A 14,339-nucleotide genomic window follows, 5' to 3' on the forward strand; every position below is an offset into this window, starting at 1 on the left:
GTTGCTACAAAGAGGGTTGTAGCAAAACTGGAGAGATGAAATCTCATGTCCAAATATTATTACTATCTTGTTGATCCTGTTATGTCACTAAAATTCTCCCATGGCTAAAGTCACAAGTAGGCACACAAAATGAATGGATGTCTGAATCACAAATGGCACTGGCAAAATTTCTTTTTGTCACATGAAGCTAAAAAAAGGAGCAGTATTAATGAAAAATAAATAAATGTACTAGACTAATTATATTTTTAGGTCTGGTAAAATTGTAAACTAGATTAAAATGTGGGTGACAAATGTTGAGTCTAGGCTATTTCTCCAGAAAAACACAATTCATATAGCGAATTTTCAATTATCTGCCCAAGGAGAAATAGCAATAATGGCAATTATCCAAAAGAATAGATAATGAACAAATTTATTTCTGTTTGACTTTGAAATATTATTTTTTATTCTAAAACCAACATTTGAATGTAGATGCATTTTATATTCTGGAGAGTTGCAGTGCCTCTAGCTTAAAAACCAAAACTATACTTCAGAAATCAGACTGGAAAAGTGGCTTATATTTTTCATCTTCTCTTGTAGAGTTCATTCGTGCTTTCTATATTGCTGCTATGAATAGATGGAGTAATGTTAAGTTCATCCTAAAGCAGAAAAATTTGCATCTGTATTTTTTCTAGTTAATATTTTCCCGGCATTGATAATAATTAGTATGTTGATTAAAAGGACACCTCCTTCCCTGCCCTTGCTTGACTAATATTAATTTTTTTAATGCATCAAAAATAAAACCCCACTCCAAAACATAATAGTTATTCAAGATAGGAAGTTATGTCTCAGTAAGAATCAAGATATTTAAATTGTAATATCGGCCATAGAAAATTATGTGAACTAAATATATGTTGTCCACATTTTTTCCCCTGGTTTGGTCAGTTATTTCTCAGTAAATGCTGTGATGTCTGTAACACTACCTGTTAGAAGTCTGGCCCATGGTAGTATTCACCCCCTCTCATTTCCTCTCTCTTTGCTTACTTCCTTTTCTTCATTCAATGATATTTTATTTTATTTTTTTTTATTAAATCATAACTGTATACAATGATATGATTATGATATTTTATATAAAATGCTTCATATAAATGCTTCATACATTTTAATACTATTTATTTTCTTTGCATAGAAAATTCTACAAAAACAAGGAAAAAAAATTTTAATAGGCCAGAGTAAAGTCTTTCAGGTGCTATTTTTTCCAATGTCTACAATTCAACTCTCAAAAGCTACCTCATGGAAATTATTTTATTAACCTTAAGCAAATAATCTATTAAGATCTATAGCATTTTAAAAGGTGGGAATTTTAAAGAGTGAGAATAAGGGCTCATGCACCATCCTAAGCACTTTGTATGTACTGAGTCATTTAAACCTCACCATAAGGGTGTGATTCAGACACCATTATCACCATTTTGCACAGAGGATCTAGAGAGGTTAACTCATAGTCAAAAGCCAGGTCAGTATTTAAAGCCGACCCTTGCCCCTAACCATCCCACAACAGTGATTGTCACATAAACCAAACCCTTTAGCAGAAACTGAAGCCAGTACATGGATCCAAGGGGACCTACTCACGCCTGTGCCCCACACTCTACTTCCCTCATCTGGTCACACTGCTTTCCCACCATCAGAAACAAATGCCTGCTGTCAGAATATTATTTCACAGGAGGGTCCATAACAAACCAGATACTCAGCTTTAACAAGAAGTTCTTCTGTGAGATGAATGGTGAGAATTGAACATTAGACCTTCGATTATGAAATGTTGGATACATACAGCTTGAAACCCAAAAATCAGGACAAGAGAAGGCAGTTCTGGTTGCCACCCGCCTGCTATTTAAATGTCTGATCAGATTCGGCCAGTTGTGGAGTGATCGTAAATGAAAGTGAGAGGTCACAAGGGAAACAGAAGGTGCCATGCTAAACCCCAATCTACTACTAATTAGCTGGGTGTCCTTGCCCAGGCAACTTCAGCTCTTTCAACTGATTTTCATCACTTGGAAAGTGAAGATATTGCACTAGATTTTAAGTAATAAAGCTGGCCACCCATGACTAACCCTGACCTTCATATGACCTTTGGTTTTATTCTTGTTTGACCTGTACAAAATTTTGCTTTTGTTCTGTTTGTTTCAATTAGATTCTAAAATATAATTATTAAGATGTTTTACATTTAGGGTGGCGCCTGTGGCTCAAGGAGTAGGGCACCTATCCCATATGCCGGAAGTGGTGGGTTCAAACCCAGCCCTGGCCAAAAACCACAAAAAAAAAAAAAAAAAAAAAGATGTTTTACATTTAAAAAGATCTGTATTTATGTTTTTCCCTGAAAATCTGAAGTTGCAACATTATTGGGCCATTATTAATGGCATCAGTGAAAATTGGCTAGACCTGGACAATAGCTGCCCTCTTCAGATGGGACATGTGCTCACTAGTTAGCCACAATCCCTACCATTCCTTATTGCCCCACATACAGTCTACTCCCTTATTTACCCAACTCAAATGGACGTATAGGCATCTAGAGGTTTGCAGTCCTAAAACCAGCTCATATCCTCATTTGTTCATCTATTCATTTTTTTCATGTAATCAATCTCTATTCAATGCCTATTCAATGCCTCTATTCAATACCCACATTCCATTCTATGTATTATACTTATAATCTAGATAAAAGTCTTTTAAGGGACAGACTTTTGTTTTTGTTTCTCCAAATCTGATTAATTTCCACTTTTTCTGAAGTTTTCTCTCTTTTTGATATCCCCTTAGGATTCTACAGTTTGCTAAACAGCAGCTGCTCCTGGCATGAGCCCCTCAAATCTCCTCCTCAAACAGACTGAGACCATGCTTTGTGCCCTGCACCTGGAGTGAGAAGAACAGCACACCTGATCCAACAGGTAGGCAAGGAATGTGGTTCTGAGTTATCCAGCCCACTGCTGTGGAAAGAGAACAGCAACGCTGTAAGATCAAAACTCAACACCTAAGGGGTAGCGCCTGTGGCTCAGAGGAGTAGGGCACCAGCCCCATATGCTGGAGGTGGTGGGTTCAAGCCCATCCCCAGCCAAAAACTGCAAAAAAAAAGAAAATCAACATCTAAGGACTAATGGATAGAAAAGTGTAGGTCTTTTTTTCTTTATTAACATTTACCTATATTGTATGTAAAATGTCCTTGCCATATATAAAATCCTTGTCTCTAAAAGATGGGAGAAAGCAGAGCTTTAAAAAGTGTCTTTATAAAAAAAAAAAAGTTACATTCCTAAGTACCTATGAAACCTTTGATTTTTTTTGTCATTTCAAAATATTAGGAGGTAAAAATGAAGTTATATTCCTAAGTACCTATGAAACCGTTGTGTTTTTTTTTTTTTTTGTAATTTCAAAATATTAGGGGTGCAAATATTTTTGTTGCGTGGATCACTTTTGTAATGTTTGAGTCACAATTATAAGCGTGCCCCCCACCTGAATAGTGTGCACTGAACCTGTTAGGTAGGATTTTACCCTCCCCTCATTTGCCTTCCCTCCTGATGATTTCCAATTACTTTTGTAATGCTTCCCTCGGTGCACATGTGTGCACATCAGTTAGCTCCAATTTATTTTATTTTTTTTTTTTAATTTTTTTATTAAATCATAACTGTATACAATGATATGATTATGGGGCATCATACACTCACTTCATAAACCATTTGACACATTTTTATCACAGTGGTTAACATAGCCTTTCCGGCGTTATCTCAGTTACTGTGCCAAAACATTTACATTCTACATTTACCAAGTTTCGCAAATACCCCTATAATATGCACCACAGGTGTGATCCCACCGATTCCCCTCCCTCTACCCACCCCCCCCCTTTCCCACTTCCCCCTATTGTTAAGTTGTAGCTGGGTTATAGCTTTCATGTGAGAGTCCCAAATTAGTTTCATAGTAGGGCTGTGTACATTGGGTATTTTTTCTTCCATTCTTGGGATACTTTACTAAGAAGAATATGTTCCAGCTCCATCCATGTAAACATGAAAGAGGTAAAGTCTCCATCTTTCTTTAAGGCTGCATAGTATTCCATGGTATACATATACCACAATTTATTAATCCATTCGTGGATTGATGGACACTTGGGCTTTTTCCATGACTTAGCTATTATGAATTGGGCTGCAATAAACATTCTGGTACAAATATCTTTGTTATGTTGTGATTTTTGGTCTTCTGGGTATATGCCCAGCAGAGGAATTACAGGATTGAATGGCAGATCTATTTTTAGATCTCTGAGTGTTCTCCATATATCTTTCCAAAAGGAATGTATTAATTTGCATTCCCACCAGCAGTGCAGAAGTGTTCCCTTTTCTCCGCATCCACGCCAGCATCTCTGGTCTTGAGATTTTGTGATATAGGCTAGTCTCATTGGAGTTAGATGATATCTCAAAGTAGTTTTGCTCCAATTTAATAGGGAGTACATGTGGTGTTTGTTTTTCCTTTCTTGAGAACCTTCACTTAGGATAATGGTCTCCAGTTCCATCCAAATTTTTACAAAAGGCAATAATTCATTCTTTTCATGGCTGAGTAGAACTTCACAATATACATATACCACATTTGATTAATCTCCTCATGAATTTATAGGCACTTGGGTGGATTCTTCATCTTTGCAATTGTGAATTGTGTGGCAATAAACATTTGAATGCAAGTGTCTTTTTGAGAAAATAACTTCTTTTTCTTTGGGTAGATACCCAGTAGCAGGATTACTAGATCAAGTGGTAGGTCTACTTGTAATTTTTGGACGAACCTTCTATACCGTTTCCCACAGAGGATGTACTAATTTGCAGTCCCACTCAGTGTATAAGTGTTCCTTTCTCTGTGTTCCATGCCAGTATTTATTGTTTCAAGACTATTTACTAAAAGCCATTCTAACAGGGGTCATTGTGGTTTTAATTTGCATTTTCCTGATACTTAGTGACATTGAGTATTTTTTCATATGTTTGTTGGCCATTTGTCTATCTTCTTTTGATTCATGTCTTTTGCCTACTTTTTATGGAGTTGTTTTTTTCTTGCTCATTTGCTTGAATTCTCTGTAGCCCTTTATAGTATGTAGAGTTCGCAAATATTTTCCCCATTCTATGGGTTGTCTATTTGCTGTGTTGATTATTTCCTTAGCTGTGCAAAAACTTTTTAATTTAATCAAATACTATTCTTTTTATTTTCGTTGTTGCTTTAGTTGCCATTGGGATAGTAGTGGCCTCTTTTGAGATGTACTATTAGAGAACGAAAGATATGACTTAGGTAACCTATAACAACTACTATTTAAAATCTATTTCTCTAAGGCCATCACTAATTGATTTTTTAAACTTCTTTGTTGAAATAACCTTGTCCCACAATTTTGCTTCAATCATTTCTTATTCAGTTGAAAATAATAGGATTTTGAATAGAAAATGATAATATAGCTATTTAAAGTACCTAAAATAACAAATAATTGCCAAAATGTTTGCATTTAAAGTGCTAAAAAGCAGGACAAATACTAGAAATATTGCTTTGTACACCTTTTGCCCTAAATAGCATGTTAAATAAATAAAAACAATTACAGACTTTCCAGAGAAAGAAGCACCACATTGGCACAGAAGGTCACTTGGATCACACTTTTATCTTTCCCATCATCATCTCTGTGATTTTGGGCCAATCACTTAACCTTTGTATAGTTTCCTTGTCCATGAAATGGACAGTGATTTCAGAGTGCCTTCTGGAATATCAGGCGCAATCAGACACTAACACAATGTTTAGTAGGGGGCAGGGGTGTCTCTGAGCCAATTCCCAATAAATTAGTTTGCCAAAAGCAAATTCAACAAAAACCCAATTCACCAAATCTGCCTCTCCTTTTCTTTAGTTATTGTTGTAATTTGCACTGGATATATTTGTTTTCACAGCCTTTGGAAATTTCTGTTAGTTGATACTTTTTTTTCCCTTCAATTCACGACAGCATTTGAAGGAACAATGGAAGCTGATTGTTAGTGCGGCATAGCTGAGACTATCCTGACTATTATAATAGACTTTATTGAAGAGGCAAAGATGAGTTATAGACGCTTTAAGACAAGCAGCATTAAGCTTGGTGGATTCATAGAATTAAAATAAGGCCAACATGGCCTTATTACAGTAGAGCAGGGAAAAGTAGCAAATAATCTTTAGAGTTCCCTTCCACTCTAGGCTGTCTGGCTCTTGGGCTGTTCTGATGTTTGTATTCCTGGCAATGCTTTAAGACAGATTAAGTAGCTTAACTCTAAATGGTTTTGATTTGTTTACACAAATCAAACTCTCATATTTTATCTCTTGCCTCTAGACTATGATCATTTTTTTATCAAGAACTTTGCATGTGGGCTATTGATATGATAATGTAATCCTGATGCCTTCTCAAGAGCTAAGGGCCTCTATCCTTTCAGTCAACGCTGAGATGCACTTGGGGGTAGAGTCCATTCATAGCTGAGGCTTGAGATGGGCAGCTCACAGCATTTTGCCATTGAATAATATATAATAAAGTGTAATTTTTGAGCTCTCAGCTTTTCATCTAAATTTCTAATATTCTGGCAACAGAATCTATGGAAAAACCCAAACTTTTATGGTATTCATCATTGCCACTTTAATGTTTATGCAGGAGAGATTGTCTTTTACACATAAGATCTTGTTTGCAAACAGAACAAGAACCCCCAGCAGAAAGCAAATTGAATGATATGCAATTTATCTTCTTTGGAAGAAAAGAAGAGCTGACTCAGCCCTCCTGACATTTGACAAGTAAGGAACTTTTTATATCCTTGACACTCCTCAGATAGAGCCACTGATATTATAACTGCCTTTATTGAAGTTTGATAGATTTAGAGGAAGTACATCCATCTGATATTACAATCATTCTTGTACAGTTCTTAAAGTATTAAGGATCTCTATTTGAAATGAATGGAATCCCACTACAAAAAAAATGAAAGAAAGAAAAGTAGGAGAAGAAAAGGAAAGTGAACATAAAATTAACATTGTGTTCTTAATGTAGTCCAGGCTCAGGGCTAGGTGCTTTTGTATGCATAATTATCCCCACATAGTGAAGGGAGCCGCTCAGAGAGTTTACAATCACCCAGCCAATGAGTGCTGGAGTAAGGAAGAGACACAGCTTTTCTCCCTCCTAAGACCTTGCTCTTTCCTCTCTATTATTTAGACTAGAGTATAGAAGTCTCTTATACCATCACCAAAGCCAAATCTAAAATGCCCAAATCCTGCCTTTCTAAAATCGTCAGAGTTCTCCTCTCTAAAACATAAATACTAGGTCACTACGTATTGATTTTTTACATTTATAGATTCAGAAGAGCCTCTAAACAGAGCTGGTTATAATAAGCTGTGCTTTGCTAATTGTGCACTTCCCTTTGTTCAGACTCATCCTGTGTAATTAGCACAGTCTTGAAAATAGAAGTTTTCTGTGACATTAAAATTCTTACACAGCACACCCCCTAATTATTTCATATCTTCACATTAGAGACTAAGATACTCTTGGGGGAGGGTAGGATTCAGTATATTATTTAATTACTTATAGAAGGAGCACAAGAAAACAAAAAACCCAAAAACTTTACTACAATAATTTTGACTTAACTCTGAGATCCATACACAGGCCTGCTTTTATTCTCCTACTTCTCACACTCACCTGGGTTCAGACCTCATTCCTGGTCTCTATCTGTTGTTATCTCTTCCAGTCTAAGACTTACCTCTCTTCAAATCCACGCAAAATCCCCTCCTCCCCTGGGCTTTCTTGATGTCCACAGTCATAATGAAGCTGCTTCTTCCCATACCCTGGGACACTTTGTACTAATCTCATAGCATCTCTCTGTCTTTTACTATAAGAATAAGGGTAGGCAGAAACTACTTGTGATTCACTAAAAAATGTTTTCTCTTTTCTTCCTGAGCATATGGAGAAACATCATTATCCTCTCTTTGCCTTCCGTAGAGTTGGGTGTGACTCTAACAATGGGAAGTGAGTAGAAATGATAGGCTTCCTCTGTAGGCCGGGGTTTTGAGGAAGTAGGTACACCTCTTCCCTTGCTGCCATCAGTGGGAGAACTCAGGGGCCCTCAGGGGTAGAGACACCACAAGGTTAAGAAAGTCTGGGTTCCTTAATCACCAGGTGAAAACTGCAACACCCCAACTAGGTTGTTATACAAATAAGAAATAACAATCAACGGTGTTAAAGCTTAGACATGGAGGGCTTTTTTGTTACAGCTGCTAGCAGTTACCTAACACAGTGCACTTTGTAAGTTTGTGCCTCTGTGTGTATGTGTGTATTTTCCTCTATTTTAGAAGCCCCAGAGGACTAAAATCATCTTTAACTGTGTGTAAAATTAAAACGAATTTGTGCCTCTTTTGGAAATGGAGCAGATGGTCATTAAAATGAAGAGTGGAGGATACGCTAAAACATCTCCAATACTGGGAATGCCATTTTCTCATTTGCAAGCAGCTGTCTAGAATTTTGTAAACAATCTCATAGGTGACCAATTTGGAATAGAGAACAAAAGGAATACCCAGTTAGTTTCTGCATTAAAATGTGCCCTAGCTCATTACTCATTCAAATATTCATTATTTCAATTGACAAGTACATGTTGAACACATTCTACATGCCAGGCAGTCCTTTAATAGTGATCAATAACAGACCTGGCCCCAGATTTTGCCAGGTACATAGTCCACTGGGGGAGCCAACTATCTGCTAAATCGTCATAGTCCTGAATATACATTCAGCTAACCACCCAGGTTCTCATGTCCCTTTTGCATAAAATAAGAATGATAATATTGCCTATTTCTCAGGTTGCATTGTAATTTCTAATTGGATAATATTAATTATAATTATAAAATATTTAGCACTATACCTGACACTTGAACTTGACATACACTCAATAAATCTTAGCTATTATTCATATTAATTTAGATAAATAGTATAAGATTATATAATAAAGGAATCTGACTAGACTGAGGAAGGGTATGTGGAACACACCTGTTTCCCTTAAAAGTGATTCCTGACACAATAGTTGAGATGTTGAGAAGGATGTTCCAAGTTTTAAAAATTAGAATAAAAACAATATGAGCAAAGGACCTATGATGGGACTTAATTAATTTTGATAGATTTTTAAAAGTCAAGGTAGCTGGAGTTGAGAAAGCAGGGAGAAAACTGCTGCAGGATGGAATTGCGCAGAGCCTTGGGGAGCACCAGAGAGTCTCACAGAGCATGTAGCTTTCCCGCCAAGCACAACAGAAAATCACTGAATGGTTTCCAACAGGTAATGGCACAGAATGATATGATCAGGTTTATTTTTTGAAAGATCACTGTAGCTGGAGTGTGAAGAAAAAAGATTCAGAGGGGATACAGAATATGCAGCTACTTGGAACTTGCAACTTAAAAGTTACCATAAGGACCCAAAGTAGCTAGACAAAGGTGGTGGTAGAGGAGACAGAGAGAGGTCATGCTATCAGAGACATTTCAGAAGGGACATGGTGATGGATTAAGTACAGAGATAAGGGAGAGAGCTGTTAGGAAAGGCTCCTGGTCTTTCAGATAGAGAGAGGTATATTTCATAGAGATAAGGAACCCTGACAGGTCAGGGTGCAGGATCATAAATTTGCCTTTGTATATGTTGCATTCAGATGCTGCTCAAAATATCCAAATTCACATTTAAGTACACAGTTGGATATAGGGTACAGAGCTCCACAGAGAGAGACTTCTGAGCTAGAGTATAAATTTAAGAGTTATCGGAATGCAGAAGGTGACTGAGACCATTGGCAGGAAAAAAATTGCTTACAAAACAAGCAAAATTTAGACTAAGAAAAAAAGAAGGCTTAGAGGATCTGACCTTGAGGAGCTTGTTAGCAAAGGAGACTATATTAATCAGGGTTCTCTGGAGAAACAAAACCAATAGGATGTGTGTATATGTAGGAAAAGATTTACGTTAAGGAATTCATTCACACAACAGTGGAGGATTGGTGAAAGATGGACAAGGCCAGCAGCCTGGAGATCAAGAAACACTGAGTTCCAGTACAAAGACAAATCTTCTGGAAAACTAGGAAGAGTTGATGTTACAGATAAATTTCAAAGGCAGGCTTCTGGAGAATTCCCTCTTGCTCAGGGGATATCAGCCTTTTGTTCTATATAGACTGATTAGATGAGGCCCACCCACATTATGAAGGGCAATCTATTTTTCTCAAAGTCTACCTATTTATATGTAAATCTCATCCAAAAACACTCTCACAGAAACATTCAAAATAATGTTTGACCAAATATCTGGGTACTGTGACCTGACCAAATTGATACAAAATTAACCATCACAGAGACATAAAAGGAAAACCAAAAATAGTGATTGCTTCTCAGGCGCTGTACTAAGGTGCCAGGAATACAGTCTACATTGTGGTTTACAGTGTGAGACCTGGTGTCAGATAGCCTGGGTTTGAATCCTAACTCTGCCATTTTCTTGCCTTGTGACCTTAGGCAAATTATTGAGCACCTCCATGGCTCATCTTTAAAATGGGATAGAATTACTTACCTCTGAGAGTTGTAGAAACTAAATTGGCTAATGAATATAAAAGGCTTAGAAAACTGACTAAATATATTAAATGATCAATAAATTATTAGCTCTTATTCTTTTTTTAGCTCTTATTCTCTTCACCGAGGGTACAAAGAATTAGGTTACATTGATTGCATTTGTTAGATAAAGTCCCTCTTATAATTGTGTCCCTCCCCCAAGAGGTGTGCCATACACCATGACCTCCTTCCTCCTCCCTTCCTCCCTCTCCCCACTTGCTTATTCCCCTACCACCACCACCCTTGGCTCATCTACTGCCTTCATATTAGAATAGAGTACACTGGATTCTTGGTTCTCCATTCTTGTGATGCTTTACTAAGAAGAATGTGTTCCACCTCCATCCAGGTTAATAGAAAAGATGTAAAGTCTCCATCTTTTTAGTGGCTGAATAGTATTCCATGCTATACACATACCACAGCTCGTTAATTCATTCCTGGGTTGGTTTGGCATTTAGGCTGTTTCTGCATTTTAGCAATTGTAAATTGAGCTGCAATAAATAGTCTAGTGCAAATGTCCTTATGATAAAGAGATTTTTTTTCTTCTGGGTAGATGCCCAGTAATGGGATTACAGGATCACATCAGAGTTCTAATTTGAGTTCTTTAAAGATTCTCCATACTTCCTTCCAAAAAGGTTGTATTAGTTGACAGTCCCACCAGTAGTATAAAAATGTTCCTTTCTGTCCACATCCATGCCAGCATCTGCAGCTTTGAGACTTTGTGATATGGGCCATTCTCACTGGGGTTAGATTATATCTCAGGGTAGTTTTGATTTGCATTTCTCTGAGGATTAGAACAATGAGCATTTTTTCATAAGTTTGTTAGTCCTCTTTAGACAAGGTTCCATTCATGTCTCTTGCCCAGTGATATATGGGATTGTTGGGTCTTTGTTGATTAATTTGAGTTCTGTATAGATCAGTGGTTCCCAACCTTCCTAATGTGACGACCCTTTAATACAGTTTCTCATGTTGTGGTGACACCCAACCATAAAATTATTTTCGTTGCTTCTTCATAACTGTAATTTTGCTACTGTTATGAATTTTTTTTAATTTATTTATTTTTATTGTTAAATCATAGCTGTGTACATTAGTGCAATCAAGGGGTACAATGTGCTGGTTTCATATACAATCTGAAATATTCTCATCAAACTGTTCAATGTAGCCTTCATGGCATTTTCTTAGTTACTGTATGTAGGCATTTGTATTCTGCATTTACTAAGTTTCACCTGTACCCATTCTAAGATGCACCGTAGGTGTGGCCCCACCCATTACCCTCCCTCCCCCCTAACCTTTCTCCTCCCTTCCCCTTCCTTGGCCCTTTCCCCATAGTCTTGTGCTATAGTTGGGTTGTAGCCTTCATGTGAAAGCTATAAATATTTTATATGCAGGAGACCCCCAAAGGGGTCACAACCCACAGGTTGAGAACTGCTGCTATTGATCCTAGTTATCAAGCTTTTGTCCAATTCATAAAATGTAAGTGTCTTTTCCTATTCTGAAGTTGTCTATTTGTTTTGGTTGTTGTTTCCTTAGTTGTACAGAAGATTTTCAGTTTTATTTATTTATTTTTTTTAATTTTTTTTTTATGTGTGTTTTTGGCCGGGGCTGGGTTTGAACCCACCACCTCCGGCATATGGGACCGATGCCCTACTCCTTGAGCCACAGGCGCTGCCCAGGCTTTTTATTTTTTTATTTTTTTTTAATTTTTTTTGAAGATTTTCAGTTTAATTATGTCCCATTTGTTTATTTTTGTTGTTGTTGCTATTGCCACAGAAGTCTTCTTCATAAAATCTTTACCTAGGCCAGTATCTTCAAGTGTTTCCCCCACACTTTCTTCAAGGACTTTCTTCAAGGACTTTTATTGTTTCATCCCTTAGATTTAAATCTTTTATCCATCTTGAATCAACTTTTGTAAGTGGTGAGAGGTGCAGGTCCAGTTTCAGTCTTTTACATGTGGTTATCCAGTTCTCCCAATACCATTTATTAAATAGGGATTCTTTTCCCCACTGTATGTTCTTATTTGGTTTATCAAAGATCAGGTGGCTGTAAGGTGTTAGTTTCATCTCATGGTTTTCTATTTGGTTCCGAAGGTCAATGTCTCTATTTTTGTGCCAATACCATGCTGTTTTGATCACAGACTTGTAGTATAGCCAAAAGTCTTGTAGGGTAATAGCCTGGCTTTGTTTTTATTGCTAAGAATTGCCTTGGCTGTACGGGGCTTCTTCTGTACATAGTCTCTGTCATCGTGGAATTACTGTCTCCAGTGACAGGGGAGAGATGACAAGCAGGCAGCAATGGCAGGGAAGACAGATGTGCAGAAGCACCTATCTCGACTCTGAGAAGGGCCTGATCTGCCGGGAAGAGGGAGCTGTCCACCTGCAGTAATTCAAGGAATTCTGGGACTCCCCCCCACTATTCACAGATACCTGTCACATGAGTGGGCTGTGGCCCTGGTGAAATGCGTTCCTCTCTCAATCTTTTTTCATAAGGCCCTAAAGGTCACCCTGTTAAAATGGTTCCCTAAAGGATCACTGGTATCAAACTCTAATAATTTTATGTGCATTCCCTTGCAGATAAACTACTCAGGTTCTAGAAGAACCAGACCCTTGTCCAGTTGAATCTCCAAGAAGAGGGTAGATAGAAAGGAAGGGGGGAGCAAAGAACAAAGAGGATATCAAGAGAAAGCCAGAAGCCAGCAGGGACGCGGTGCCCTCGTCCCCAGCGTATCCCCGATGTCTACTCGCCTCCGCCCCACGCCTGCCAACGTGGGTCCTTTACAATACTTTGCCAATTCTCTGACCTTTTGTTTGTTTAAAATCAGTAGTGATTTTTAAGGTTGTTAAAAATTTTTTTCCTACTATGAGCCAAACTTGTTTGGCCAGAGAGAGGCTGCCAAGAAAAGACAACTCTTGATATTTCCATATTGTCATACTCAGACTACCCCTCAAATAATTTTTCCCCTTAGAGCATCCTCTTCATTTTCACTTCTGAGATGGGGACCCACCCCTTTTCCCTGACCTACCCTGGGCAGTTGTTCAGAAAGTCACAGTTCTTCACCACAAAGCCTGCAGATCCTGGAGAAAGTGCGGGTGCGCATTTGCCCTTCCCACTCCTTCCCAGGGAGTCCGCGTGAGAGCGCTCGCTCCACTCTCTAATCTCCTTAGACATTGCAAAGGTGTTCAACAAATTCTCCAGCTTGTAATTCAATATCCGCTGCAAGGTTAGCAGGTTGTTTTATTTTTCTTTTTAAATTAAATACTGATAAAGATCTTGGACCGTGACGGATTCAGAGATAATTTTACAAATGTTTTCCCTCTGATTCCTTCTCTTTCAGTCCTGGATGCTAGGGCCTTCATTTCTTTGTATTCAGAGTAGAGATTAGTGCCATACAGTTTCCCTCGAGATGGGCTTTTCTTGGCATTCTTCGGTTGACAGAGTACCAGCCCCCCATCTGCATTTGGTTTCTACATTTCTCAGCCACATTTTCTCAAGTGACCCGGGTTAAGCCTAGCTCCTGCCACTGGGAGTGTGTCAGGGCATGTGACTTCCGGCCTCATCCTCTGCTCTCTCTACCACTCTGCCCACCGGGGCTCACAGCAATGTTTCTCTCCTGCCTAAACACCTGTGCCTGACCAGCTTTTCCCTCAACCCACCAGACCCTGAGGAAGAGGTGTTGAGAGAAAGGGCAGGGGTCAGTGTCCCTGGGTCTCTGATGGGCCTCATCTGGGACAATTCATCAAGCAGCTGAGCCAGAGCTGGGGAA

The 14,339-nt window shown here is 38.2% G+C and overlaps 1 protein-coding gene across 1 annotated transcript in view; it reads left to right on the forward strand.

Moving 5' to 3' along the window:
• The window catches only part of B3GALT1 (beta-1,3-galactosyltransferase 1), a 561,315-nt gene that overhangs the window by 507,193 nt on the left and 39,783 nt on the right, over positions 1–14,339 (forward strand). The window contains exon 3 of the mRNA XM_053597531.1: positions 2,785–2,912. The gene's annotated coding sequence lies outside the window, so the exon portion shown is untranslated. The remainder of the gene's footprint in view (positions 1–2,784; positions 2,913–14,339) is intronic.

This window comes from Nycticebus coucang, chromosome 7, assembly GCF_027406575.1.
Source record: "Nycticebus coucang isolate mNycCou1 chromosome 7, mNycCou1.pri, whole genome shotgun sequence".
Classification (NCBI taxonomy): domain Eukaryota; kingdom Metazoa; phylum Chordata; class Mammalia; order Primates; family Lorisidae; genus Nycticebus; species Nycticebus coucang.